This window comes from Phalacrocorax aristotelis, chromosome 3 (genome assembly GCF_949628215.1).
Source record: "Phalacrocorax aristotelis chromosome 3, bGulAri2.1, whole genome shotgun sequence".
NCBI lineage: Eukaryota > Metazoa > Chordata > Aves > Suliformes > Phalacrocoracidae > Phalacrocorax > Phalacrocorax aristotelis.
In genome coordinates this window covers 88,563,062-88,582,975 of record NC_134278.1, presented here as the reverse complement: position 1 = coordinate 88,582,975, position 19,914 = coordinate 88,563,062, and the positions used below count along the sequence as shown (strand labels likewise).

The window sequence follows — 19,914 nt, the reverse complement described above, 5'->3', positions numbered from 1 at the left end:
TCCTCTGTAAAATACTACAAAAAGGAGATCCCCTTAAAAAAATACATGAAAGAGGAAAGAGCAACAGTGAAACCACCTTTTCACATGTGTGGGAGAGTTGTCTGTGTAAGAGGTAGGGCTGGTGGAAGACACTGTTTCTGCCACACAGCTAATTACCTTGGGTCTTCTTATCAAACAAATGGACTGGGATGATACGCCAATAACAGGAGGAAGGATCTAATTGAGGGATACCAGGGGGTAACACAGATCATCTTGTTAAACTAAATTTGTTAATCTAGTGTATATGAGAAAAGGGCAAATGGGAGGGAGAATTCCTCCTTGTTAAACATTTACCAAATGTTGGGTTATTTGAGCCCTGGGGAGAAGTAAATGTATTCACTACTTAAAGGCTGGAGCATTTGGTCTTCTCAGTTGGAATTTATCCCCGATTTGAAAGGAACATTTTTTCCCACTTGGAAAGGTTAGCAGCCTTTGTCTGTGCGAGTGATTTAATATAATGGTCCATGATTATTGTTGGATTATTATAATGGCACATTGGCACAGTTATAGTTAAAGTTTTGGCAGAGTTTGTCTCATAAACTGCTATTTTACAACTCGGCTGTAAAAGTTTACTTCGGTCTGAAACTTGAGATACAAGATCTCGGTCCAGGAGGAGTCTTTTTTACTTTTTAAAGCCAAATTAGAAGAAAAAAATGCTTAAAAATTCTCCTGGCTAATGTTTAAGTTATGCAAGTATTAAATACAAATTTAAATCTACTGGCTGAAGACACTTGACAGCATTTTCTTGCTCCTGAATGCCTCTGAGTTAAATCAAAATATTTTCAACCCCTTTTATGTAGAAACATGACTTTCCCACTTTCAGTATTTTGAAGAAAAATGTGGAATAGTAAAACAGCTGGGGCATTAAACAGAAAAATGAAGAGAGTGTGTGCCACAAGCACTTTCTTCAATGGGATTACTAGCCTATATTTGTTATTAAGAATATAACTGATTTTTTTATTTTGCATATGTAAATACACGATCATTTGTTTCAAATCAATGTTTGCTAAGTGTTATTTGCAGTGTGCTAGTATACTGAGGAAAAATTAATCTTGTTTTAAAAGCCCCTCTGGCCATTATAGAGTAAGACTATAGGATGAATGAAGTCCAACACTTTATCATCTGCACAAAGCCACCGAGTTTTCTCCAAATCTTTTGTTTCTTAAAGGCACAGTAGCCATGTGACCACATCAGTTTCATTTCTGCTTCCCCAAAGAACTCTAAAAGAACTCAAGTACCAGACTAGGAAAATATCACTTACTGGTACCGTACCTCTACTGTTTATATCCTCGTGGTGCCAAAGACATTGCAGATGGCAAATATACCATCAATCCTAGAAAAAAGGGTTTGTGGGCATACAGGGCAGTAAGTAATTTCTGGATTAAAGCTGTAGAAACTATAACAAAGAATAGAATAATTCAAAATAAGGCTAAACATGATAAGCTGAGGAAGAGCCAACATAATTTTTTTAGAGGAATGTCATGCCTCACATTCTGTTAAAGCCCTCCGAAAGATTTGGTCAGTGTGGAAAAAAGCAATACAAGCAATATAGCATACTTGGATCTTCTAGACACTCTCAAAGTCCTTTTACAGAAATGCAAGAAGAGGTTTTAATAATTGCATAAAAGACTAGAAACAAAACAGTAATAAGTGATCATTTCTCACCGTGGAAGGAATGTTTCAAAAAATCTCCAGTAGTTATTGCTGTTTAATATATTCATAAATGGCCTGGGAAAGAGGGTAAATAGTTTCTCTACTTTAATAATTTTATATCAGCAGCCAAACTAAAGGTAACCCCAAAAAGCTGTAAAAGGACTCTGCACTCAGTGATAAAATGACAAATGAAATTCTGTGTCAATAACACAAAGTAATGCACTTGGGAAAAATAACTGGAGCCATCAATACACAAAGATAGGCTTTAAGTTATTTATAACTATGCAGGAAAGAGGTCTGGGGAAAGGAGAGCTCAGCAGAGGTTAAAAAGGAAAACAAGGAGTAGGTGTTTTTAGGAAAGTAATGGGGACCAACTGGTGACCATCTGGTTATTACCTAAACCTGCAGCCTGCCTAGGATATAGTTCTGCTCACTCATCCCAAAAAAGTGCATAGAAGAACACACAGACATATAAGGAGGGCCAAGGAAGGTATGCAGAATGGCTTTCAAGACAAGCTTATATAGGTAAGGATCCTTCAGCTTAGGGTAGAGAACACCAAGGGGACGTTATCAGTAGAGGTCTGCAAAACCACGAACAGCATACAGAAAGGTTGTAAAGAGCTATCATTCACCACTGCTTACTGCATAAGAGTTAGGGGATATGAATAACAAGGAGGAAGCCCCTGCATCACCCTCTGTAATTGAACAGCAGAGCGCAGCACCCTAGGAACCAAAAGTTTAAATGGTTTCTAAAAGGAATTAGGAAGTTCACAGAGGAAAGTTTACAGGCAGGACAGGTCTTCTCCCACTTCACATCCGCCTCCCAGTAATGCCCAAGGGTGTCTGGCTAATCCACTCCCTCTCTCTTTCTGTCCACTGCTTGCTCCCTGCCTTGCTTTCTTATCCAGAGCGGATACAACCCTGCCTTCCTGCAGGCATCTTTGTCTGCGTTATTTCCCCTGTCAGCACCCTTTACTCGCCAGGGCATCTAACCCTATTTGGGGAAGTACCAATTCTGAAGATTACTAAAATACTTTCCTAGAACATCCCAGAGATTTGGGGATGCAAAGAAGGACCAAAGACACATCTGATACAAGCTCTGGCCAGTTCTGGGTATCTTCATCCTGCAAACTCACGACCTAAAGCAATACCACCAGAAAACATTACTGTTTTGGCATGCATACAAGTTTCCAAACTCGTAACATGTAAGCTGTTTCTGCCCAATATTTTGAGGTTAACCTCCCAGTTTTCTTTGAAGCCACTCATTCAATATTGAGATATTTATATGGCAGGGAGTTGACGCAAACAGCTCTGACTCAGAACAGCCAGAATCAGGAATCTTTGGGCACTTTTGGGGAGCTGTGGGATTATTACCCCTCTTGCTGTATGGTGGGTCTTTGAAAATGCTGGCTGCTTACTAGAGAAAACTTATCCACCCATGTTTCTGGATAGCAAACAAAATGTTTTCCCTAAAAGAATTTCTTTACAAAGAAGTTTTAGCATCTGATCCCTGTAGTTCGTGCTTTTGCTGCACGGAAGAGTACACAAAGTTATCTTTGCTCTGCTTAATCCCCCTCTACCCTGTCCCACACTTTATAAATGCATGCATAAGAGTAGCAGTAAACAGCAGCAGACTGTTGCGCTATTTCAAACATGCTCACCGGTTCATTCCATGTACTCCGCAAAGTGATGGCCAACCTTCATAGCGACCCAGCCTGTTTCAATGTGGCGCTTCTACACACACACGCACACACAGAGGGAATAGTCTAAGAGTACTGAAGGTCAAGGCAAACTCAAAATTAAAGCTAATCTGCTATCTGCTTAACAACAGTTAACATTTTTCACGGGGTAAAAAGCATTAAAGGCAGCCTATAGCTTCTAATATTGAGTTAAATTAATTTTTCACTTTTTAATCCTGCTTGTAGCACAGTTTGTAACATTCCAAATCATATTTATCTTTTATGTATTAAACTGATGCCATTCTATAAATAGCTACAGGTTTCTTGGTGTGATGGCAGATTAATTAAACTGGAAAGCAGAGAGTGTGGGGACTAGATTTATATAATGAAAACAATATATCTGCTAACACTGGAGAAGTGCTGACACTGTAATAATGCTGATATTAATATTTGGTACAGAACATCTTAGAGTGCATTAGTAAGATGGTAAAATCTGGTGGGCTGAGAAATGATCAGAACACAGAAATTACCAGAAGAAAATAAAACTGTTACTTTACTAGTAACACCAAGAGTTTCACTCCCATTCAGAAAGATTCACTGATATCTTATATTTTAATATCCAGTGCCTGCAAAGAGCAGTCCACTAATCTCCCATGAGAGCTCCACAGCAGTTGCGAGAGTATTTGGATGTTTGCTGTTTTGTGTCCCTAGACAACATCACACCAATGTGGAGTCAAATGCGGACTAGAGAAATCAATGAGAAAAAACATGTAATGGGTTGGCTGCATTACCTAGCCGGTATACTGAAAAAGGGGATAAATTTTAAATTGTATTTTTTTATGTTAACATAGCCCTGTTGACTTCAAAAACAACTCTGTTACAGTTTGGAGAATGAACATCCAAGCGCCACATCAAACAACCAGTTGGACCTTATGAACATTTTCCAAAAACAGGGGAAAAGGGAAAAAGCAGAAAACACACAGAAAAGGTAATAAAAAAAAAAAAAAAGAAAAATATCCCCCCTAAATAGAAGATGTCCTGGGACATTTAAATATTCAGGAATGTTATAACTTGTTCAAACTCTGCTTCACTATACTTAGGAAATGAAAGGCACCTACTAATTCCCGCTTGATACCTTCTGCATTTCAAGTTCCTCCTCATCCTAGGGCATTGTGTATGGCGGAAACAAATAGTAAAACTAAGTTATTTATTAAAATTACAGAATAAAGAGTCAGAGCGAAGATATATATGCATGTCGGTGGTCCAAATAAATTAGGGTTATTTTCATCAGTAGATGATGACAATTTTTACATTTATTGTAATATTTTCCACATAACTATTCTGTCTGGTGACATTTATGCACATATATTAAATACATGTGACAGTATATAATATATAGCTAGATATTTGACCATTGCTAAATGCAGCAGTAGTTTGAATACATTTACAGGCTGTCAAATATTTTAGACTTTCAAGTGATGCATTTTAAAACATAGTAAAATGAAGATAATTTACAGAGGAAGAGAAAGATTCTGCTCTTGGCTACTAATAAGTAACCTCAGCCTCCCAGCAGGTCTGAGAGTACCAGACCACATCTTTATTACCTTTAAAGGCATGAGGCATGTAAGGAAATAACAGAGGTGGGAAGATGCTTATAAGAGCAGGCTATCTGTATAAATCAGTACAGAGCTATTCATAGTTATACTAATTTGCACGAGCTGAGAACCTGGCCAAATATCTTAAATCCCGGTTCCTGTAGAATACACCATGACATGGGAAGATGAACATGATCAAAGGCAGGGACATTTGAATTTTTAGGGCAACCTTTATTCTGGAACTTGGCATTTTTATTTAACTGAACACATTTAACCTGGAATTAGCACAGATAAAGTTTATAGTGAGAAAGTAACAGAAGGCAGACCCTGTCCAGCTTCACCTACTTCAACCCAACTCTTTCCTCTATCCTCATCTCCAGCCAGCTCTCACTCCTTCAAACCCCTGCCCCTTAATTCACAACCCTGCCCTTCCAGGTTCTAGCCTCATCTCCTGACCTCATTCCCTTATTCCCCATCTTTCTTGCCAGAGCCCAATGCCCCAGTCCCCTGCTAAGTCCTCCCCAGGGCTCATCATCCCTCCACTCCATCTCTCCCACCTTCACAGTCCTTCACCTTTCCAACCAAACCCCAGGCTTCCGGTCTCACATTGCCTGCCCTCCTATTCTTCTCATCTGCATCCAAACTGGATACTTTCTTTTTTCCCCAAGCAGTCTTGAGGGCTAACACAGAGGCATAGGCTTCCTCGCAAAAGTGTTCGCCATCCTTTAAAAGCCCTGAAGAAACGGGCAGCTCATGGAAAGCACATCTTCACCTTCCACCCCACAGTGCTCCTGCCCTGAGGCTGAGGCAGACTCAGGCTCTGCAGCTTTTTGGGCAGAGAGTCTTACGCACCATTAAAATCCAACTCCTTGCTGCTGAATATGCATGAACTAAGTTTGTTAAAAGCCTGACAGCTTTGCCAAATTTGGGTGTATTTTGACAGAAACTGCAAAAGTCATATCCTTGAAACAAAAGACAGTTCGTTGCCAGCTTTCATGCCTCTGCTCCAAAGCATGGGCGTGCCATGCAGTTTTAAGGAAAAGATCACCAGAATTGTTTTTTGCCTTTATTTTTTTTCTACTATTGCAAAACACTGTTGTTCCAGCCTCCTTCCTGCCCTGCTCCACCCCTCAGCCCTATTTTTTGGGATTGCTGCAGCTGAAGTTTGGCAGGCTAGAGGAGGTATCAGGATTGGAAAGAGCGTCCCTGAAGTGATTAAATTTAGCAAAGACACATGCACCTGAAAACAGAATCTCCTAAAGGTCCCTTGATTGTGGAGTGCTCTTCCAGTCTTAGATTCTCAAAGTTTAGGCCATACAGCGTACTCCATCTCTTCTCACAGATAGGTCCACACCGCGCTGCAAGGTCCCTTCTAACAACCTCAGGATAGAGCACTTTCGGGGATGTGCAGGTTTCTGCTGGTGTGGCAAGGTGCTTGGCTTTCTGTGGGAAAAAGACTTTTAATTAAAAATCAGTTCCAGGAAAAGGGATGAACTGAAATATGAAACTGGTGCATCTAGTATTTGTTAATGGCTTGTTTTAAAAATTTGTGAGGTGCTTTAAGTCCAGGATAGGTTCCGGACACACTGAATAAATACAAATAAATAGTGTACACCCCTGCCCCAAATGGGATAAAACCAATGACTGATAAGCTACCTACAGAGTCTAAAAGGAAGGAAACTGATGTAGAAACTTTTATAGGCAACTCCTCAGATTCACTAGGAACGCTGGTTAAGCATTAAAAAAGAAAGAGCCAAACACAAATAGTCATTTATGCATGTCTAAAATTCTCTTTTGAGCCAAGAGCCAAGCCAGCCTCCAAGCAACTGGAGACGTCGTCCTAGTCCTCACCTTCTCCAGGGGAACACTGGCCAGGTGGCACCTCTCCGAGGGCTGTGCTGCGTCCCAAAAGGCAGCGCAGCATGCCAGTCTGTGCTTCTCATCGATTTATTATAAGCATCAGAAGCTCAAGCCTCTGTCAGTTGCAGCCACTACTGGATTCAACAAACTTTGTTGTTCTACTTCTTGCAGCTGACAGGGAAGCCAGAAGCTGCCGAGCCACAGCCACCCTTTCCTTTCCCCTTCCTCCATGCATTGCAAGGCTCAGTATGCAGTAGACAACCATTCAAATCCAACTGGCTCTCATTTGCACTGCTAAACGTACCCAGAGGAAGTCTAAGAAACCCCCCAGTTTGGCCTTCTCCTGAACTGAGACTTCAAACCATTCCAGGCAGTCAGTGTTTCTTCTCAGCCAATGCCATGATGTGGTGCGTGGTCCACGAAGAGAGAGACTCAGTTCAGATGATGAAAAGCTATGCAAATGGTTCCCTTTATGATATATTGCAGAAAGCTCTGAATACAGATATCATACATGGCCAGGCTGGAAGCTTTATGTCCATTAATGACTAGCTGGAGGACAACGCACACAAGAGACGTGGAGTTCACTGAAACACTCGGCTCCGGTTTTGGAGGTTCTGGGCTCTACTCCAAATTCCCTAGTAAATACCTACTCCCACCAGTCTGAAACAAAACACTCACATTCCTAAAAAGCCCAAGGAACACTCTGGTCCCTCCATTCCAAGGCAGGGGTTGGTTTAGATGAGACTCAGGGGGTGCTCTGATGCACATCTCTTCCAGTGATCCACCAAAATCCTTCCCTGGAGGGTTAATGTTGTCTCAGGCCAGGTATTTATTTTGCCACTCATTTCCCTTTGTCAAAGCCCTTGCAGGGTTTGCACATTAATTAAACTCCTTCTTTTGCAGAATGGTTTAGGTTAGGACACCAGAGTCAAGGTTTTTACTACAGGCTCAGCCCTGCCAAAGGCTAAATGCCTCTTCCTTGCTTGAGGAACACTGCCAACTGATAGCCCTGAAAGCCAAAATCCCATCGCTACCTTGTGGCAGGATGAAAATTAAGAGAAAGCCCAGATTCACCAGCCCTATTTCATATACAAACCCTTACAGGTCAGTCTAGTTCCACTTGCAGTAAAAGTGTATCAAAGCAATGTTTCCCTGTCAATAAGACACAACCTTGTTTTTCAAGAATCAATAGATCAGCATCCCTTGCTTTTAAAGATACTGGCTCAGTGTTACTGAATGAAAGGCGTCCTTTAAACACTCGACTTGAATTCCTCTGCTGACAAACATATGCACACACCTCCCCCATACTAGTAAGAGGAATGGTAATTATTTCCCTAGAGAACAATAATTTTGCAATAAATTTCAGAAGCAGCATGATTTAACAAATTAAGCTGAGTGCCAAGGATACTAAATGCAGTTCTTTGAAGCTAGTGGTATCAAAAATTATTTCCAATATCCCTTTAAACACTTCCACTTTGAAAGGATGAATGCAGAGTTCTCGACAAAACTCTTGGCTTGAGTTTTTAAAGGAGCAAGAATCTAAAACTGACTAGAAAAAGGTCTTTCCAACTGGTAAATCACATTTTTATTCCTGGCACTTTTTAGAATTTCTTACAGTTATTAATTGATAAGCCTATAACAGAAACAATATTAATAGCAGTATCCCATTCAAAGCGGCAGCATTTTTACTTTCATTATTCAGATTGGTTTTTTCCACATATTAAAATGACATTTTTTACATCTTCCTATTGCTTAGTACTGTGGGGTTCTTGTTATTTCATAATTACCTTACAAAAGACACCAAACTGCTAAAAAAAAATGGCTAAAAGTACAGTTTTCCTTAGGAAAACAGCAGCTGTGTCCTGCCAACATACAGCCTGTCAGGACATTACAACTGTTAAACGATTTCTGTGTAGCTGGGGGCTTCTGCTCCAATTTAATTTTTTTTTTTCCTATGACATAGGGAGGAACATATTAAACTCCTAAAAAGATCCTCCCTCCATAAATTGTTCCTTTTCCCTTTGCTATGATAAATGCCATCTCAGAGTTGGTGATACACATGAACTTTAAGGATTTATAGTGCATTTCCAACACTAATATTAAACATATCCTTTAAACTTTTTTTTGGAAAGCTTTCGATTTTTTTTCCCTCCTTCAGAATCATTTAAGAGCTGTTAAGTCACCTTCAAAGAATTTGCAAATCCTTTGAAGTACAGTACAAAAAATAGACTTCAACATCTTCCGAACAGTTGCAGGTAATGCGTAATAATTTTTGAAAGCACACAGAGAAATAGCTGTCTAATGCCAAGTTACCACCTCGTACCCTGAAAATGTACCTTTGCAGAAGTCAGTTTTACAAACGTGCTTTTGTTAAGCCCTTATACGACAGTGGCATTGGGCATGAATGACAAGGATATTTTTTTTTTTTTGGTCTTTTTGGATAACTTACATATGTTTCATTTTTAGTGAACAGATTTTTCAACAATTGGACAATCCCTTTGTGGCAAGGCTTTGGTTTGCGACATCATCTTGCTTTCCCTCCATGAAGACAATGAGGATCTTCACTGCCTAATTTCTCACTTACAGATCTGATTTGGTGGAGTTGTCAAATAGGAAGGCTTCTGCCTGCTCGACAATCTGTGGCCACATTGTCGCAAAATGGAAAAATCTATTACAATAATAAGCCTTTATGAACAAAACATTCCTGAGCAAAGTATATCACTCACTTCTAGTCAGTTATTAAAAATCTTTAAAAACTTCTCTTAAAAGATTTCAAATTCTAACTCGCTCTAAACTCCCTTAACATGTATGTAGCAGAGCGATGCTATTGCCCAACCACATGAAAACAAAGATTTCTAGCATATGAAAAAATAATTATCTTTCCTTTAAAAGTTCAGAGTGCAGAAGTTTTGCACAATTAAAACATTTTCTAAATCTTGCTAGTGGCCCAAAGGTTAAATACTTTTCTTTGCTAGTATAGAACACATAATTGAGAGGAAGCAAGAGAGTTTACTCTTTGAAAAGCCATGAAAAAAACCCCAGAAGTTTATTTGTGCTTGCAAATCCTTTCAGGTCTAAAGAACCAGCAAGATAATAAATTGTTTTTGCTGAAAACAGGAAGTTTGGCAGAGATGCAAAAGGACAGCTAAACTTTGGCTAGACAACCCAAAACACTGTGTTCTACTTTGAAAGTATTTCCAACAGAAAAAAAAAAAAAAAAAAAAAAAAAAAAAAAGAGCAAAGTGCCTCGAATCCATAGAAAGCTAAAGGAACAGCAAAGGCATCTGGCAACGGTAATTTGTTGCCAAACTTGTGGTTGTGTTGTGCTGGCTTACAGGCTGGTTTGCCAGTTTGCAGTAACTTGCATCAAGAGCAGCTGAAACCCATATTTATAAAGCCTCAAATGGTGTCAAAGCTATAAAAATCTCAAGAAGTCTTTTCTTTTTGCTTTTCATCTGACCAAGACCAAAGGAATAAATAAATAAGCATCATTCATAATATTCCAGAGATAACAAAATTTTGAGTCTTGGACTAGGTCCCTACCAGGTTTGATGGAGCGAAGGTCAAACTATGCCCACATGGTGCCCAACAGAGCAATGCAACACCCCTGGCTTGTGCTGCCTCCTTGCCACTCCTACCCCACCAGCAGGCCACCAGCAGGACCTTCTGGCAGGAGAAGACATCATTCAGCACGCGATGCAACTCAAACGCAACAGCTTATATGACATCTGTGTCAAATCATGCTTCTTTAAAAAGAATTTATGCTCACAATACATCCAACCTAGACACCACTGGAAACTAAGACATACTCCAGCCTTTCAGAGGGATTTCATATGGGTTATAGGACATGACTACCTGATATAGTCCGGGAGTGAAGCCAGCAATTAGGCTTATGGTAGGCTCCAGCACTGTCCCCTTTTTGATGATATAGTGGCACTTTCTGGCACAGTTTTGGCCTGAGTAATTTAGCTCCCTCTTTACCAACGGCCAAACAGGGTTCAGGGGTTGCCATAGGCCAGAGATTGCTCCTAGGAAGTTATTCAAACATTGCTGACTTCTTTTAAGAATGGGAGATTTTAGACCACATTGATACAAGCTGTACCATGACATTTGCCCAAAGAAACAGAGAATAAATCCCTAACCATTTCACTGACACAAATCTAGCAAGTGATGCAAAGGATCCCTTCCAGTACTATACTCATATGAATGCAGTTTTTAAGTAAGGAAATATTAAATGTGTGACCTTTGTTTTTTGGGATAGAACTGGCCATGATTAATCTGAGAGCTTCTCTTCCCAAAATGTTGGGAGGCTTGTTTCCCCTTCTTTTTTTCCTCTTTCTTTCTTTTTAATCTCCTTCCTCCCCACTCATATTTATTATGAAAATGCAGGTCTTCAAATTATTTATCACAAAGGACCCCTGAATCCTTTGGGCCAATCAAAACATAAATATTATGTTAACTTCTATTAACTATTCATATTAAATTCTGAAACATGCAACTCCGAAATGCAATGATCATAGATTAATCTTTTTTATAAGATCCATTACTATTGTTATGCAGAGTCTTAACATCCAGCTTTACCCACAGAGATTATTTTGTCTACATCCATGTCTTTTAATCCTGAAAAAAGGCCTCGTCACAAAGTCCTAAAAAAAGGTGTGCAAGAAAGTGAGCCCAAATCTTGTTCTCATTTGACTTCCTCACTACAATTACTTGCTGGATTTAACTGCAAAACCATTCATTTACACCTGCAGGAGCACAGGCAAGACAAAGGAAGATGTAATATGCAGAAAGCTGGAATGCAAAAGTCCTGCAAAGTTTTAATGATTAGCAAGGACACCAATAAGAAGAAGGAAAAAAGACCTACCGTCATTTTAGAGTGTTCACCCTGGGACACATAAACATCAAGCTTTTAGAAGGACTTCAGCTAGAACCAGGATATTCTCAGCCCCTCTAAAAACCTAGACCAGATGTTTCATACTTAGCACCCTCAGCACCTGCTCTTCAAGAGTAGCACCGATGATGATAACAGCATCCCCCACACCTCACAACATAGCACTTTTCATCTGTTGAAAGCAAAACACTTCACAAAGGAGTCAAAACATTATCATACCTGGTTTAGAAACTGAGAAACTCAAGTATAGAGAAATGAAATCACTTACGCAAGACCATTCAGCTGAAGCAGTAGCAGAGCCAGGAGAAGAAGCCAGAATCCCCACACATATCTCCAACGTAAGCCTCTAACACTCTGCGCCACACCTTGAACTTCATTAGAGCAAGTAATATTATGCTTGACTCTCTCATGGATCTGGGTTGAGCCTCAGTTATAATCTGGAAGCACTTCAAAAGCTGTGGATTAAAAAGCACTGTATAAATGCAAAGTGTAATTATTATTCAACAGATATTGGAAAAATTACTGCAGTTTGTATTTGTTTTTCTGTGTTTGTGGGATTTATGTTGTTTCAACACTTGAACAGCTTTTGATAATGACACCATCTGTTAATTCTCACCCCTCACTAAATTAGAACAAGTGGTGGAATTGTTAGACTGCAGTTTTACAGATCCCAGCTTAGCAAACAAATCTGAACCCAGGGTCAGTGAGAGGCATTACCAGCAGTGGGAGGCAGCAACCAGTCAGACACAAGTTCCAGCCCAAGCAGAATAAAAAGGCTAGGACCATCAAGAACAACACAGTTCTCGGCAAGCCCTTTGGAACAGCTCTTTGTTAGGTTGTGCTCTCTTTCCTGACCCTACCAGGTGAACATCATTAACTCAGAGGCTACGCAGATTGGCAGGGCAGCAGGTGGTGGGGTATTTCAGTTCTGATCTGGGATTATGCAAGGTGGTGTGGACACCTGGGTACAAGTTAAAGGCTCTGGAATTCATAGAATCATGGAATGGTAGGAAGGGACCTCTGGAGAGCACCTTGTCTGACCCCCCTGCTTGAGCAGGTACACCTAGAGCAGGGGGCATAGGACTGCATCCAGGCGGGTTTTGAACATCTCCAGGGAGGGAGACTCCACAACCTCCCTGGGCAGCCTGTTCCACTGCTCTGTCACCCTCACAGTAAAGAAGCTTTTCCTCATATTTAGGTGGAACTTCCTGTGTTCCAACTTGTGCCCATTGCCCCTTGTCCTGTCACTGGGCACTATTGAAAAGAGTCTGGCCCCATCCTCTTGACACCCACTCTTTAGATATTTACAAGCATTGATAAGATCCCCACCTCAGTCTTCTCTTCTCCAGGCTGAACAAACCCAAGTCTCTCAGCCTTTCCTCATAAGAGAGATGCTCCAGTCCCCTAATCATCTTGGTAGCTCTCTGCTAGACTCAGGGAACTACTGGACAGTCTTTCTTGAGCTGGAGAGCCCAGAACTGGGCACAGTATTCCAGATGTGGCCTCACTAGGGCAGAGTAGAGGGGGAGGATAACCTCCCTTGACCTGCTGGCCACACTCCTTTTTAATGCACCCCAGGATACTGTTGGCCCCCTTGGCCACAAGGGCACATTGCTGGCTCATGGTCGGTCAGCTTGCTGTCCACCAGCTCTCCCAGGTCCTTCTCAGCAGAGGTGGTTTCCAGCAGGTCAACCATCAACATATACTGGTGCATGAAGTTGTTACTACCCAGGTGCAGGACCTTACACTTGCTCTTGTTGAATTCCATTAGGTTCCCTCAGCCCAGCTCTCCAGCCTGTCCAGGTCTAGTTGGATGGCAGCACAGCCTTCTGGCATATCAGCCACTCCTCCCAGTTTTGTATAATCAGCAAACTTGCTGAGGGTACACTCTGTCCCTTGGTCCAGGTCATTGAGGTATATGTTGAACAGGACTGGCCCCAGCACAGACCCCTGGGGAACACCGCTTGTTGCAGGCCTTCAACCAGACTCTGCCCCATTGATCACGACCCTCTGAGCTCTGCTGTTCAGCCAGTTCTCAATCCACCTCACTGTCCACTCATTTAACTCATACTTCCTAAGCTTACCTATGAGGATGTTATGGGAGACAGTGTCAAAAGCCTTGCTGAAGTCAAAGATCCACTGCTTTCCCTTCATCTACCCAGCCAGTCATGCCATCAAGTTGGTCAAGCACGACCTCCCCTGGGTGAATCCATGTTGAATACTTCTGATAACCTTTTCCTCTACACACCAGGAGATGACCTCCTGAATGAACTGTTCCGTCACCTTTCCAGGGATGGAGGTGAGGCTGACTGGCCTATAGTTTCCCAGGTCCTCCCCCTTGCCCTTTTTGAAGACTGAAGTGACACTGGCTACCCTCCAGTCCTTGAGCACCTCTCCTGTCCTCCATGACCTTGCAAAGATGATGAAGAGTGGCTTAGCAACAGCACCCACTAGCTCCCTCAGCACTCATGGGTACATCCCATCAGGGCCCATGGATTTGTGAGGATCCAGTTGCCTAAATGATCTCTAACCCAATCCTCCTCAGTCAAGGGGAAGTCTTCCTTTCTCCAGATTTTCTCTTTCTCCTCTGGGGGCTGAGATACCTTAGGCCAGCCTCAGCAGTAAAGACCAAAGCAAAGAAGGCATTCAATAACTCTGCCTTCTCTGTATCCTGTGTCACCAAGGCACCCACATTGTTTAGCAGCAGGCCCATGGTTACCCATCTCTTTTACTACTGATGTATTTGAAGAAGTCCTTCTTATCATCCTTTATATCCCTTGCCAGATTTAGTTCCAAGTGGACCTTGGCCTTCCTTGTTGTATCTCTGCATACCCTGACAACATTCCTATATTCCTCCCAAGTGGCCAGTCCCTTTTTCCACATAATGTAAATCTCCCTCTTCCATTTCAGTTTTTCTAGAAGCTCTTTGCTCAGCCATGCGGGTCTCCTGGCTCCTTTGCTTGACTTCTTCCTCACAGGGATGTACCAATCTTGGGCTTGGAGGAAGTGGTACCTGAATATTGACCAGGTCTCTTGGACCCCCTACCTTCTAGAGACCTAACCCATGGTATTCCTCCAAGCAGATCTTTGAAGAGACCAAAATTAGCCCTCCTGAAGTCCAGGGCTGTAATCCTACTTGTCACCCGGCTTCTACCACACAGGATCCTGAACTTGACCATCTCGTGGCCACTGCAGCCAAGGCTACCCCCAGCCCTCACATCTTCAACCAGACCTTCTTTGCTTGTTAGTATAAGGTCCAGCAACACATCTCACCTTGTTGGCTCCTCCACCACCTGTGTCAAAGAGTTATCTTTGATGCTCTGCAGAAACCTTGTGAGTGCCTTGCTGTGTTGCTTTTCCAGCAAATATCAGGGTGGTTGAAGTCCCCCGAGAGAACCAGGGCCTGTGATTGTGAGGCTACTTCCAGCTTTCTGTAGAAGGCCTTGTCGACTTCCTCTGCCTGATCAGGTGGCCTGTAGCAAAAAAAAAAAAAAAAAGGTGTAGTGTCACCCATATTTGCCTGCCCCTTAATTTTTACTCATAAGCTCTCAACTCATTCTTCCTCCACCCCTAGGCAGAGCTCAGTACATTCCTGTTGCTCCCTCACATAAAGAGCAACTACCTTGCCTTGTTGGCTTGTCTTTCCTAAAAAGCCTGTAGCCATCCACGACAGCATTCCAGTCAGGTGAGCTATCCCACCGTGTCTCTGTAATTGAAATGAGATCGTGGACTTGTGACTGCACACAGACCTCTAGTTTCTTCTGGTTACTCTCCATGTCGCATGCATTGGTGTACAGGCATTTCAGAGAGGTAATTGAGCACACAGGTTTCCGTGGAGGGGTGCACGAGGACCCACTATAGCCATGCACACCCTTGAGGTGGTTGGTCTCCCGGCTGTCATCTTGTGAGGCAGCTAAGGCACCTTGTCACTGCTCTGGTTGGCCTGGCTTTTCCCCTGTTGGATGTGATGGCATCAGTATTGCCACTTTGGACCCCGCCCCCACATCCTTCAGTTTAAAGCCTGCCTCACCAACTTGGCCAGCCTGCTGCCAAAGATTCCCTTACCCTTCTAGACAGGTGGATTCCATCCCTCCCTAACAGGCTATGGTTCCTGGGGAATGTCCCATTGTCATAAAAGCCAAAACCCTCATGACAGCACCAGTCACATAGCCATGAGTTGATTTGCATTATTTGTCAGTTATTGGCTGCCCATTTTTCTCCAACTGGTAAAATAGAGGAGATGATGTCTTGGGCACTAATATTTTTCACTTGCTCCCCCAGGGTTTTATAGTCTTACTTGGTTCTGCCCAGGCTCTGGCTTATAGCATCATTTGTGCCCATATGGAAGACTAACAGCAGATAGTAATCTGTGCTCTTCACAAGTTGTGGCACCCTCTCAGCGATGTCTCAGATCATAGCTCTGGAAGGGAGCAAACCTCTTGTGACTCCCTGTCAGGTCGGCAGATGGGCGCCTCAGTGTCTTTTAACAGAGAGACCCACTACAAGCACTCTTCTTTTTATGGTATCCACGCTGTGCTGCTGGTACAGTTGCACCTTGCAGACCTTGCTTGTGAGTGCCTACAGCTGTTAAAGCTTCATATCTGTTGTTGGTAGTGATGCTGGAGGGTGGAGACTGAAGTAGAGCCCTGCTTTTGTGGATCACCAGGGTCCAAGGTGCATTATTCTCAGTGGTTCCACTACAGGAACATGGTTGCAACAAGCTTCAGGTGGGCAGAGCTCTGAGTGGGTCTGCCTGGAGCAACTGCCCCTCTAGCCAGAGCCTTGTTAAATTATCATTGCTAGATTAGGGTCCAAGCTTGTGTAAATTGCTTTACACACATGCATTACCTGCAAAAATGCCACTGTGAAGCCAGAGAAGGACCACAGGCATGTACTGGTAATACATTTTAAGTAAAACAAAAGTTTATAGTCAACCTGTTGGTTCCCTCCCTGCCCATTTTCCTTAAATATTGATATTCTTCTCTCTCTGCTCTAAGAGGTGGTCTTCCTCTGTCTTTGTATAGGTTATATAAGAATTTATTTAATATACTTGTACTTGCAAAAGGGTCAGATTATGTTACGTGAGATCACACACTGAAAATACCCAGCTCCTGGTCTCTGGACTACTCTTTGCATACCATGTTAAAAATCCCTTATTTTTTCTAAGAACCTTTTAACCATTTCTTTTTTAATTCGTCTTGACAATCTCATTCTTTTCTGGGGTACTGAACCAAATCCCAAACAGCTGAAATCTTTTATTTCAGGAAACCTTTTTATTAAAAGGATGGACTTTTACCACGAACGCAAGCTATGATACATACATACATCACCATACAAGGCAACAGGAACTTTGCTCATGTTATATACGTATGTTCAGGTTATCTATGAAAACCTCAGCCCTCCGTATTCCTGATTATACAGGAGTCAGCACAATACTGCAGGTACACTTGTCTAGCAATATGTCTTGTGGAATTCTTCATATTAAGTTTGTTTGGTATTCACCATCACTGTAATACCTAATTACCTCATGCCCAGGAATGAAATAGGTTTCCCTCCTGCCATTAGCACAATTTCCCATTGCCTTTAGTGGTCTCATAGGAAGATTCATGTAAAGCCGGGAATTAGGTTCCTCTTCCCTTTAAAGACAGGAACCTGAACGTATGTGGTGGTACAGCAGGATAATATAATGCTCTGAAAACCCTACCTTCACTAACAGAAAAAAGTGTAGTCATTTTGGAATGATGCTTTGCCTGATCTAACATGTCAAGCATTTCTGGTTATACTTTTATCAAGGATATCATATACTGAGGCACAGAGAGAATGTGCCTGCCTCAGTGGCAGGCTCAGGCAAAAGTCAATATTCTCCAAACTCTACTTTTATGTCTCAGATGGAGGAAAACCCTTCCCTCCATAATGTCCTCCAGCCACAAAAGCGTGAACTCTCCCCTCCACCCTCCAGACTGAACAACAATAGTGAACAATAGCTTCATGAACAAAATCTGCTCTTTCAACTGATTGTACGGGGTGTCATCACCGTGGACCACAGACCACAGACCATGGTGGACCATGGCCATTTCCCATGGACTCGTGTTTGAGAGGAGACACAGAACTGGCCTAAAAGAGCCTAGAAAACAGGCTGTTGTATATGGTGCCAGGAGTTACCCAGAAAGAATTAGTTGTGATCTAAGAACAAGGGAGTGACTTTCCCCACTGCTGAAATGCTGTTTCCTTGTTAACCAGCAAAATATGAGATCGCACTGGAAAATAAGCCTCCTGGTAGCCCCAGGAAAGGTGGGTTAAGAACTTAAACCCAAAAGGTGTGCGTGTGCTGCCGTGATGGGCTGAGAAAGGTGTCCATTGCGCAAAACCTGCCCAACAAAATCTCCCAGTCCTTACTCCTCAGCCCCATTGACTGTGACTATTTGAAGCACATTATAGTCAGCTCACAGTACACCCCAAGTGACTTAAAGTCACTTGTTGCTGTTATTAAGGGGCAATTATTCCTAAAAAGGAAGAAGAATGAGACATTAACTGGGCATCATAAGCACATGGTTGACATCACTAGGAGCCAATCAGGACCCCTGAATCCAGGCCAGCTTTCTAAAGCCCTTTATGTCATTGTGTTACAAAAGGTATTTGATACCACTGCTGCCTTCTTAGATGTGATCTCATCCTTGACCCCGAGTGGCACTTTTAGGAATAGCTCCCTCAGGTTTACTTTCATCAGGTCATAAAGTACATCATATTACCTTGCCTATGAGATGTGCTAAAACTTGTATCATTTGTAACTGGAAATCCTATAAATCTGCCTGACAGTTTTTGTCCACAAAAAATTGAAGTCAAAGTTGGAATAGATGAGAAGGAAGCTTCCAGGATTAAAAAAGGGTGTGTTTGGTGGAGGAAACTATAACCTGGAGCACTTTTCCCTAAACACAGTAAGGGATAAATATTTTTGGTAATAATAGCAGGGCTGTATCCCTTCCTAGAGTAGTAAACACGTGGTCCCTGACTGACTTGTCTCACTAATGTAACAAATATATGTTATATTCTATATTAAATATTTTCAGTTTTTCCCAGCTCTGGCCTAGGTGAACCCACTTTAAAACTATTGCTGTTAAACTGTTTACAAAAAAAAAAAAAAAGGCAGTATTTTCAAATGCAGGTAAATTAAGGTTATCATACAACTGCATGGAAAATACCCCTCAAAACAAGTAAAATTTCCAAATATAGGCACTTCAATATCTAATGTAAAGATTTCGAAGTAGGACCATGTCAATTGTAACCCTGAGATTCTCTACGAAGAAACCAGGGTGGTGCATGAACCCTTCAGCATCACTCCTTGCAGTATCCTAGGGGGACTCTTGGAGTTATCTATTATTTTGCAGATTTGCAAACTAAGTACGAGGAATTAAATGACTTGCCCAAGGTCTCAGAGAAAGCCTGCTGCACAGTCAAATTTTCACAGTTGAAGATAAATAAGCAGCGTGAATCTAAACAAGCAGGCAGGTTGGAAGATGTCATAAAAAGGGTCCAGGAAGACTTGAGTCACAGCTGGCATGGATCAGCATGTAAGTCGAGGGGGCAGAGAATAAGCTGAAGCTAAATATACTCCAACTCCTTGTAGACTTCATGCTGGCAGTAGGCCAGGCTGCAAGCAGTAATGGCTGGGGTAGGTTTAAAGTGCTCTCCCCTGCCAGCTAGTCAGCCCTGCCTTAAATTAACCCAGCTGACTTTAGACTGAAACAGATGATGGGTCCTCATAAACTCAATTACACCGGTTCAGGCATGAGCAGGGAAGGCTGTAGATGAAGTGTGGTGCTTTACAAGTATCTTGAACCTCCACTGTCTTCCCTGCAGTGACTGTTGACAGTCACCTAAATTCTTATATCCATCTGAAAGACAAAGCTTCTGGTTAACCTAAGGAACATCACTTTCAGGGGCCTTTGCCTAAGATTGCTGTATAGATGATGAAAGGAGGCTTTCTGAGACCATTTCTCCACTTGATGTCAACATGTAGCAATGAATTCACTCAAGATGTTCCTGTGGATCTCTTTCCTGTTAGGGTCATCCATTTCTCTGGGAGCCTTTTATTACAGTCTCTGATCTTTCCAACTGCAAGAAACCACAACATTGTTTTACTGGAGACTTGTTTAAGTCCCGAAATAAAATGGTGCTTACATATACTGTTAACAAT

General features: G+C 42.0%; 1 long non-coding RNA gene across 1 annotated transcript in view; it reads right to left on the bottom strand.

Moving 5' to 3' along the window:
* Window positions 1-4,565: 4,565 nt before the first annotated feature.
* LOC142055025 (uncharacterized) overlaps window positions 4,566-19,914 on the bottom strand; it is a 184,662-nt gene continuing 169,313 nt past the window's right edge. Inside the window, exons 3-5 of the long non-coding RNA XR_012659770.1 lie at window positions 14,994-15,193; window positions 11,989-12,175; window positions 4,566-6,409 (exon numbers count right to left, since the gene is read on the bottom strand). This is a non-coding gene — a long non-coding RNA (uncharacterized LOC142055025). The remainder of the gene's footprint in view (window positions 6,410-11,988; window positions 12,176-14,993; window positions 15,194-19,914) is intronic.